Raw genomic sequence first — 10,540 nt, 5'->3', positions numbered from 1 at the left:
GTTGAAGCCACCGATCGCCTAAACCACAACAGGCTCAGGTGACCTCAACGAGTGTTCAGTCAGCACCGCATGATACAATAGTACTGGATGAATTCAGAGGATAGCTTCAGCGACAATACAGAGTCTAAGGGTGGGGATGTACCCTACACATGGTTTAAATAACGATTAATCAAAAGTTACACAATCAACATTGTTAACCATTTAATGGCTCTTCAGTTATAAATGCAAATTCTCTTTTGAAAGGCAAATTTCTTCAATTCCTGAAGACTTAAACCCAGATGATTATGATCGAGTGTTTAAAAGCATTGGTCAATGTCATTAAGCCGTCAACCTCAAAACAATAAATCCAATAATAAACTATAAAGAAAACAATAAGATAAATGAAATAAATAACTAAAAGAAACTACCAACAAAAAGATTCATCGACAAAGTGTTTTATTTCATTTCATCATAAACATGATCACTTAATTTTGTAACTTATGGTTCTAAACATTATAATTAAACCATTAATACCCATAATTCTAAAATTAGTTAATGCTATATATTGATAAAATAACGGGTATTCATGATTTACCTTAGATACTCCGGAAATACATGTCGTAAACAAAAATATTATTTGTATGTAAAAAAATTACCCGAGCACGAAAACTATTTTCTTCATATTTTACGCATAAGTCTCATTGATCTAGCTTCATATTTCATTGCATTTACGATCAAAAGCATTGAAACATTATGATTTGATCAAACTTTTCGAATCATTTCATATCTTAGTTGTGTATAGGAGTCTTTCGCTTAGGCGGAGCATAGTCCATCCCAGCCAGGTCCACAACATCTTGGGAGCGTGGTAGGACAACTTTTGAATGTCCCGAGGATGAATTAACCATAAAACTTTCTCGAGTAGATTTCATCTCCACTTGAGGATTGTGTTTGTTTCCATCATTCATGTAATTCTGCAAATCGTAAACTTATTTAAGTAACCATAATCATTAGCCTTCACACCACAACTTTTTGAATTTTATTCATTAATATTAGTCTCTGCATTTATAAACATGTAGAAATTTTAATTGCTGATAGTAACTTAGTAAGCATTACTAAAAGCCCTTTACATCTATATCTACAGATAAAATGATCATCAAATATGGAGAATATAACTTTCGTCATTGCAGAAAAATGCTTAAATTAATATATAGCAAGTAACTTTATATTTTATTTTTCTTTTCTGAAAAAAGTGTATGCAATAAGCTAATTGTTGTAATGTTTTATCAACAAAAAGTTCCAAAACATGTTAAAGTTCATGGAATTAACAAACCTTGGAAGTGATGGCAGAAGAGGTAGCTGCTGTCATAAGTTTTCTGTTTATTCCTACACACAAATAAACAAGAACATCAATATAGAATACCGTATCAAACTGATATTGGAGGGGAAGTGCAGATTTGGGATGTACGCCGCATGGTTTCAAAATCGAATCCGATCCCTACCGGGTTTTAACGCAGTAGGCCTTCGGGTGGTGGGTTTTCCCCGCAACAGAAGATAGTGGGCTTGGGCTACCCATTACGGGTGTATGAGATCAGCTTTTGCCATTGGGTTACCAGAGTAGCCAGACTTTATTCATTGGTCGTTCAAAAAAATATATTTGTACAAAGATCAGCATGGGTATCTATGTTGAAACGTACCTTGACCTTCATAAAGAAGAGACGAGAGAAGTAAAAGAGCGAACACGTGAGAAGGCTTCATTGAATTATATATGTTATCTTGAGGTTATGACTAGTATTCTCTAGTAATGGAAGAGCGCAATTGTGAATGTTAAACGGATGGCTGCAATCCATGCTTATATAATACACAATGATAAGGTCATTATCATGGTGGTAGCAATGTCCGCGTTCCTTTCTTCAATTACTCGGCGTAGTTGCATGCTAAATAAATGTTTTTCTTATATGAGATGCTATCGATATAAACCACTTTTATTTTCAAGTAGAGGACGAGGACCACAGTAACTGTATGATACACGTGTGTACATAGTGTTTAATATAGAGTTGAAAGAAAAGGGAGTAACCGGTTATATAACAACGTTATATGTCACAATTATAGAAAATATATAACAATTTATGCGGTTCTTGCAGTTATATTATCATGACACTATTTGAAAATCTTTAGTTCCACCATCGCAATCTTTTCTCCCATTCATTATAATCTATCTAACTATCTATCTAATCTAATCTAATCTAATCTAATCTAACTATACTATTAAAATAATACAAGTTGTCTACATGGCATTTAACTAAACACTCCACATAGAATGCCAAGTAGATGTCATGTCACTATTTCCTATTATATATGACCCATGACCCGTTTTCCATTTGTAACTCATGACCCGTAAGGCTTTATAAAATTTTGAAAAATAAATTATTGTGTGATGCGGGCAAGGTTCTAAAAGTCGTTAGGTGGTCCTAGGCGGTCGACTGGGGAGTTGCGAGTACTCGGGAGTAGTCGGGGATTACTCGAAAAATACCTATGGAGTACTCGGTCGAGGCAGGGAGTACTCGATCTAGGCGGGGAGTACTCGATCTAGGCGAGGAGTAATCGGGGAGTACTCAGCCGCCTACTCAGGATATTGGATGCGGGTATCAAACCCAATACCTCATGTTTCAAACCTAATGTGCTTACCAACTCTACTAAAATGATAATTGTGTTTGATTTTTTGACTTAACATATATAAATGTGATTTCTCTTCAAGTATAAAAACAAAATTATATTTAATTGTTAACATTTCCATAATTCACGATATCACATTGTTTTCTCATATATTTTTAACACAACCATTTAAGATTGTTTATCGTTTCTCTTTTTATTTTAAAATATAATATATTTTTATTTATTTTCTTTTATAACAAAACCTTACTCTTTGTAAATTTCGTTTTTAAATATGTGACAACATTTTTTATTGTAAGACCCCGAATCTCGGGAATCCTACAGTTGGTAATCATACCCAAAATTCCCAAAAATTTAAAACCGTAAACAAGTCCATTTTATTAAAACCGTTCAGAGTAAGAAACAACGGAAATTAATAAGTATCAAAACCCCAAAACCACGGACATGTGCCCAAAATCAAATATAAAATAAAATGTTCATTTTATTTGAAAGTCCTCGACTAGGAATGCCTTCAACAGTCCGAGTAGTCTCCAGCACGTCCAAGCGATAATCTCTAGTCCTTAACCTGAAATTCAAACTAACATACACACAAAGTTAGCTTGAGCTGAGTGAGTTCAAGTTTTAGTAAACAACATTCAAAAATCATTTCAAAGGTTATAGGTATAAAACAGTATAGGAAATAATAGACAAATAAATAAATAAATAAATAATCACCAAATAATATATTCACGGTTGAACACGCATACACGGGCCTCCCACCACGGGATTTAAAAACCTGAATAATATATTTGACCCGGACACAGTAAGACATAAACACGTAACACGAGCCTCTCCACTACGAGTCGAAACCCGAGTAATATATTTGACTCGGTCAAGGCTTAACAAACCTAAACACGTGATACGGGCCTCTGCACCACGGGATTTAAAAACCCGAGTAATATATTTGACCCGATCACGGCTTAGCAAACGACAGGCCTCTCCTTGTTACGCCCGTAAATTTCGTTAATCGGCTCGATCGTTTATAAATGTTTGTCAAAAAGCCGGGGTTTCGTCTTTCTAAAATAGAGACTTGTAATACGTTTTAAAAGTCCGTTTGTCCATCCTTTTCCCAAAACATCCCCTCTTACGACTTAAAGTATTATATTAGTATGTAGCACCCGACATTTTCATTTATCGGCATGCACGTTGTAGAGTTTGTATATTTATCGGGTTTGAACCGGCTTACTTCGGGGACCTCCTTGTCATACCCATAAGTTGAATTAATTGACTTCTCACCCAACTTGCTACATCTTTCCAACTCAAGGGACTAGAGTGTAATATTTTATATTATAATAAAAAAAACCCTAGCCCCTTTCACTTGGCCGATCGGTCCTGTGAGCAACTCTTAGGAGCTCGGTTTTTCTTTTTTTGAAACCAATTCCAAGTGCCAAACTTCAATTCAAGGTCGGTTTTATGATTCCTCATGTCTTTTACACCTTAATTGATCATATTAACGCGCTTATTAGTCGTTAAGATTGAGTTTTGATGATAACAGCTTGCTGACAGATTCGTATACGTTTATTGTAGGGTCTGTAACGCGATGTTAATCCATTGTTTTAGATCGATTCTTGATTCCATGATGTTCTACTTTGAGTCTAGTTTCCAGAAAGGTATAATACGTAATTTTTGGACGAGATTTGAATGGTTTTTATGATTTTATAAAATCGAGTGTCAAAGCTGATGCGGGACGACGGATTCTGGTCTGTCTTCCCGACATCATAACCTTTTTTCGACAAGTCTAAATTGGTTGGTTTCACTTCTGGAAGTTAATATTTTAAGTTAGGAACCAAACCCAATTGGAATCGTTTAATTTGGCTGGGTAATGAATTTTATAAAAATAAAACCATTTTGTTGCACGCTGAAATAGCTGCACATACCTTTCTGTGTTGGAAGAATTTTTATGATTTTTGTGTCCACTAGAAAAATATAATAAAAATATTTTTATAAACTTAAGATATTTATGCAACACTGATAAAAATTTAATAATTTAATTCCATGGTTTTCCTTTGTAATAAAATACATCTTTGCATGCTAAAATCTGCATGTTATATTCGTTATTGATCGATAAGTTCGTTTTAGGCTTAACCGGTGGCTGCCCTTTCTCGCATCTTTCGGGGCTGTTATAATTGAAGTTCGTACTCTGTCATATTCTTAGGTATTTCACTTACAACATACTAAAATTTCATGGCCAATGGAGGTGTTTAGGTCGGTCAATCGATTTTAGTTCGAAAACTAGGGTTTATCGGGTGTAGGATTGGCAATTGTTGAGTTTGATGCGTTAAACGATCGGATGACCGACCGAATCAGTTTGTACAGCCTTAGGGAGGTTTAAGGGCTGTGGGAAAATTATATTTTTGATGCACAGGGCTGTTGTGGTTAGTGCTTCGTCAATCGAATCGGCGGTGCGCGAATTTTTGTTTAAACGTTAAAGTAAGAGTTGTAAAAAGGAACCGTCAACCCTATCAACTCGGGTGATATAATCTTGATGAATGAAAAGATTTAAAATGGAATTTGGTCCATTCGGGGCTGATTCGTTTAACAAATGGTTTTAAGGTTTATTTCGCGCGCATTCGACCCGATTTGATTATCGTTGGGCCTTAGGCCAAGTTGTTGGGCCTTGGGCCAAGTGTTGGGCCTTGGGGCAAAGTGTTGGGCCTTGGGCCAAGTTGTTGGGCCTTGGGCCAAAGTATTGGGCCTTGGGCCAAGTGGTTGGGCCTTGGGCCAAGTCGTTGGGCCTTGGGCTAAAGTATTGGGCCTTGGGCCAAGTGGTCGGGCCTTGGGCCAAGTTGTTGGGCCCTGGGCCAAAGTGTTGGGCTTGAACTGCCCATTAGGCTAGAGTGTTCTTACAGTCTAGTTTAGTAACGCGTTGTGTATAATTTACAGGCCCTTGCTTGTGATTGTGTACTTAGGGATTTCCTAGCTCATTGCAGGTGTTCGGTTGATTCAGATGAGTTCATGATGCCCTTTTTTCTATTTTACGTTTTGGGCTAGCATACACACCGAAATACAATTTTAAACTATTTTACTCGTTACAATGATTTGAATAGTTTTACATGGTCTCACTCGTGATGGTGCATTTTGAAAGCTATATTTGAATTATTTTATATGCCTTAGGATATTTTAGACTCGTTCATGGTCTTGTGTCCTTAAGGTTACATACACTATTGATGGTCTAGACTCGAGGACGTTAGTAGACTTGGTAGTAATTAAATATGAGTAGACCTATCTACTTAGTTCCCGTATGGGATGATATATACATATATATATATATATATATGTAGGAATATATATGTATGTATATATGGAGGTATGTATGTACGTATGAGGATGTGTTACCTTATAGCCTACGATTGTGTAATGATATTTAGTTCCTCGTGACTAAGAATGATGTATGTAGGCTTATTGATGTGTGTGTGCATGGTGATTCACGGCCGGGTCAAATATATTACTCGGGTTGTATCCGTGGTGGAGAGGCCCGTGTGACGTGATCATCATTTTGGCGGGTCAAATATATTACATGGGTTTTAAAATCCCGTGGTGAAGAGGCCCGTTGATGTTAAGCCGTGATCGGGTCAAATATATTACTTGGGGAAGACCCGGGGTGAGGAGGCCCGTATCACGTGCTTGGATGTAAGAGCCGGGATCGGGTCAAATATATTACTCGGGTTGTACCCGTGGTGGAGAGGCCCGTATCTCGTGCTTGGATGTATAAGCTGTGACCGAGTCAAATATATTACTCAGGTTTGACTCGTGGTGGAGAGGCTCGTGTCACATGCTTAGGTCTTACCACGTCCGGGTCAAATATATTACTCGAGTCTTAACTCGTGGTGGAGAGGCCCGTGTACGTGTGTTCGACGATGATTGTATTACTTGATGAATTATATATATAATTTATTTTATTTATACCTTCTCTATTGTTTATAACTATAGCTTTGAAATAAAGTATGAATTATTGTTTATGAAAACTTGAACTCACTCAGCTCAAGCTGACTTTGTGTGTATGTTAGATTGACTTTCAGGTTGAGGATTAGAGATTTCCGCTTGGACGTGCTAGAGGCTACTCGGACGGTTGAAGGCACATCTAGTCGAAGAATTAATAACGCAAACTGTTTCTTTTAAATTATTACCATAAGTATTTAAATTTTGATTTTGGTCACTTTCCCGGGTTTTGGGAATTTTGATGTTATCTATTCCGCTGTTTACTACTCTGAAACGATTTTAATGAGATGAAGATTTCAAATAAAACGAATATTTTATTTACAATTGATTTTGGACACCTGTACCCGTGTTTTGGGATTTTTAATACTTAAACTTTTCCGCTGTTATTTACTCTGAACTTGTTTTAAATACAAAGAATCGTTTGGTTTTAAATTTTTGTGAATTTGTGGATGTGATTACCAACTGTAGGATTCCCGGGATTCAGGATCTTACACTCCACCACGAATCACGAGACACGAAGTCAAGGATCCGAGTAATATATTTGACCCCGTCACAATCACCATGCACACACACCAATAGGCCTACTCACATAAATCTTAGTCACAAGAAACTAAATAATATCAACAATTATAGGCCATTAGGTAATATATATATATATATATATATATATATATATATATATATATATATATATATATATATATAACTTAGTCCAAAATATGAACTAATATAAATAGGTCTACTCGTATTCAATTAGTACCAAACCAAATAACATCCACTAACCTAGTCTATAAACAATATGTATAACCTTAAAGAATTTAAGACGAGTTTAAAATATCCTAAGGCATAGAATATAATTCACATATGGTCTCATAAATATACAAATAGAAATAAGACTACAATCAATCAACTAAATAACTTCATTAAGCATAGCCTTTAGTATATAATATCAGGAACATATAATTATAGATGAGTCTATTATTATCCTCAAACATAGGCTATCAATAATATATGGTTTCTAGGAATTTGTAATTCTAAACGAGTCTGATAATGTCCTCAAATATAGACTATCAATAATAAATACTTCTCAGAAATATGTAATAAACGATTCTAATACTGTCCCCAAGCATAGATTACCAATAATATAAATCGTAGCCAATCGATCAACCAAACAACATCATCACGTGTAAACTATAATAATGACTAGTCTAGGTAATAAAACAAGACCTAATAACATCTTCAAGCCTAGACTATAAATAATATATCAAATTTTTTTCGGGAATATATGATCGTAAATGGTTTTAAAAATATCCTAAGACATATGATTGAAATTTTATACATAATTCTAGAAGTATAAATACTAGTAAAACTATGCAATATAATTCAAATAGTTTAAACGGGTAAAATCGGGTAAAATTTGTAATGGGATGTGTGTGTCAGCCCAAACGTAAAAAGAGTTGAAAAGGGCATCATGAACTCAACTGACACGAGCCATGCAAATACCAATGAGTTAAAGAACCTCTAACCCAATCCACAAATCACAAGCCTGTCAGATTTCACGTACACCAAGATTACTAACTAAACCGTACCAACTCGTTTAACCTACGAGGAGTTATAACATGGTTTGATGGACCTAAAGCCCCAAGGCCATGCATTTACCAAAACCACCCTTAGTTTATTTCGGGGACAAAGGATTTCCAAACAATACCCGAAAGTTGTTAATTGTAGCGAATACGCGCGTTAACGAGTTGTTTATGCACTTAGCAACCAACTCAGCCCCTGCGTGGACCAAAATTAGTATAATTACAGCCAAAATTAGTATAAAATCATAAAATCCATTCAAATCTCGTCCAATAATTACAAATTATACCTTTCTGGAAACAAGACTCAAAGTAGAATATCATGGAATCAATAATAGATAAAAAAACAATCAATTTTCATCGAGTTACAGACCAAACAATAAACAAATACGAATCTGTTAGCAACTGTTTTAATCAAAACTCAAACCCTAACATGATTATGACATCTCTAGGGTTCAATAAAGAGTTTAATGGTGAAAAAGACTTGTATTAGGGAAGGACCAACCTTGAATTAGATGAGGAATGGCTGGAGAGTGGCTGAAACTACACAAAATTCGAGATGGGGGCTGCCTTGCTTGCACCGATCGGAAGTGAGAAGGAGGGAGAATCAAGTTAGGGTTTAATATTATAAATGTGTCACTTAGGCCCCCAAACTTGTAAAATGTAATAACTTGGATGAAAGGTTGAATAATTTGACTTACGAGAATGACAAAGAGGTCCCCGAAGAATGCCGGATCAATCCCGATAAATATACAAACTCTACAACGTGCATGCCATTAGACGAAAATTAGCGGATGTTACATACTAAACTAGCCTTCAAGGAATAAGAGGTGATGTTTTGAGCAAAAGGATGGATAAAATGTACTTTTGAAACATATTACAAGGCTCCTAAATTAAAAATATGAAACCCCGGCTTTTAAACAAACATTTATAAACAATCGAGCCGATTAACAAAATTTGCGGGCATTACAGTTATAAATCATTTTTATAAACATAGTATTTAATATGACAATAATGGTATAAATGTTTTATTTTAAATAAATCAAACATCAAGATTTGGTTTTCAACTTAAAATTATAATGCATAATATATCAAAAACTTAATAGAAAAGGTCGTAAATAAAAGTTATTATTTGAAAAAAATGAATTTACGTATTACATATAATAATTTTTTATTTTTATTATATTTTTCACTCTGTGTAGAACATAGACTCTAACCTAGTATAATAATTTGAATTTAAAGCCATAACCTTATCATCTACTGAACTTTGTTGCAAACTGAAAACTACCATCTCTTCATAATCTCCTCCCACTAAAGATTAGCCTTTGTTTGTCTCATGTTGGTCCTTTCCTTCTTCAGTCATATCAAATATCTGCTATTCTTATTTATGTGATATGTTGGGTTTGATGTGCCAATATTGAACCCCTTTGATCGTCTATTTTCTTTAACTGTCATCATTGTTGATCAGTTATTTATGAAAGTAATAAAAAACATGATAAATATTAAACCTATAAACTTGTTAAAGCAGGGAGAGTAGTAACCACATCAGAGTATGATGTAGTCGACATGCTTGTCATCTTGATCAAGTTCCCCTTTAAGATGTATAGTTAAAGATGGTGTTATGGTTCTTAAGAGGAATCTAATTTAGGAGAGAGGAGACACACAAAATTGTATGTGTGTTTTTTATTACTTTATGATGCTAATTTTTATCTCTTTTTATATACATTAAAGAGGAAACCCTTTATTAGAAGGGGAACTCTTTATTCGTTAATTAAAGGTAAATATTTTGATATAATATTACATGATTATAATGATCACATATAAATAAATAAATATTAATATTTATTCTTACAACCATTTTGTTCATCAATATAAGTCATCTCGCAATTACTCTTCCACAATTCTATTTGAATAATCAAATCTCATGGAGTCATGGGGCATACCTCAATTTGAATTATGGGTGGTCCTTTGCTTGCAGGCGATCTGGTTGTTTTGGGAAATCGACCTCCTATACATCACATGCCTATTGACTCATCATGAATTCAAATACAATTCACAAATAAATCTCTCTTGTTTTTAAGGGACATTCTAGTGGTAAAGTGCATCTCTCTACCCAAAAGTTTGAGGATTCAAATTCTGCAAGGTGCATGTTTAATGGTTAATAAAAATAGATTAAGAGTCATTCTAAAAAGAGGACATTGTCCCTCTCCCTCCTCAAATTTAGGTTTGATCATGACTAGGTCAGATAGCTTGCAAGAACACCTATCGAATGAAAGTGCCAGGAAATTTGCATGCTTCAAGCAACCGGGATTTTAGAAGCTGGAGGTTAAACA

General features: G+C 34.9%; 1 long non-coding RNA gene across 1 annotated transcript; it reads right to left on the bottom strand.

The window, feature by feature from the left end:
- Positions 1-482: 482 nt before the first annotated feature.
- Positions 483-1,789, bottom strand: LOC143592197 (uncharacterized). Its single transcript, XR_013145873.1, has 3 exons — positions 1,674-1,789; positions 1,310-1,362; positions 483-950 (listed from the first exon to the last, which is right to left on the bottom strand). It is a non-coding gene; the product is annotated as an uncharacterized LOC143592197 (long non-coding RNA).
- Between the last annotated feature and the right edge of the window lie 8,751 nt (positions 1,790-10,540).

The sequence above is a fragment of the Bidens hawaiensis genome, unplaced genomic scaffold (assembly GCF_021521415.1).
Source record: "Bidens hawaiensis isolate Kalapana, Puna unplaced genomic scaffold, B.hawaiensis_p1.1 tig00040597_1, whole genome shotgun sequence".
Taxonomy (NCBI): Eukaryota; Viridiplantae; Streptophyta; class Magnoliopsida; order Asterales; family Asteraceae; genus Bidens; species Bidens hawaiensis.
This window is presented reverse-complemented; position numbering and strand designations above follow the sequence as displayed.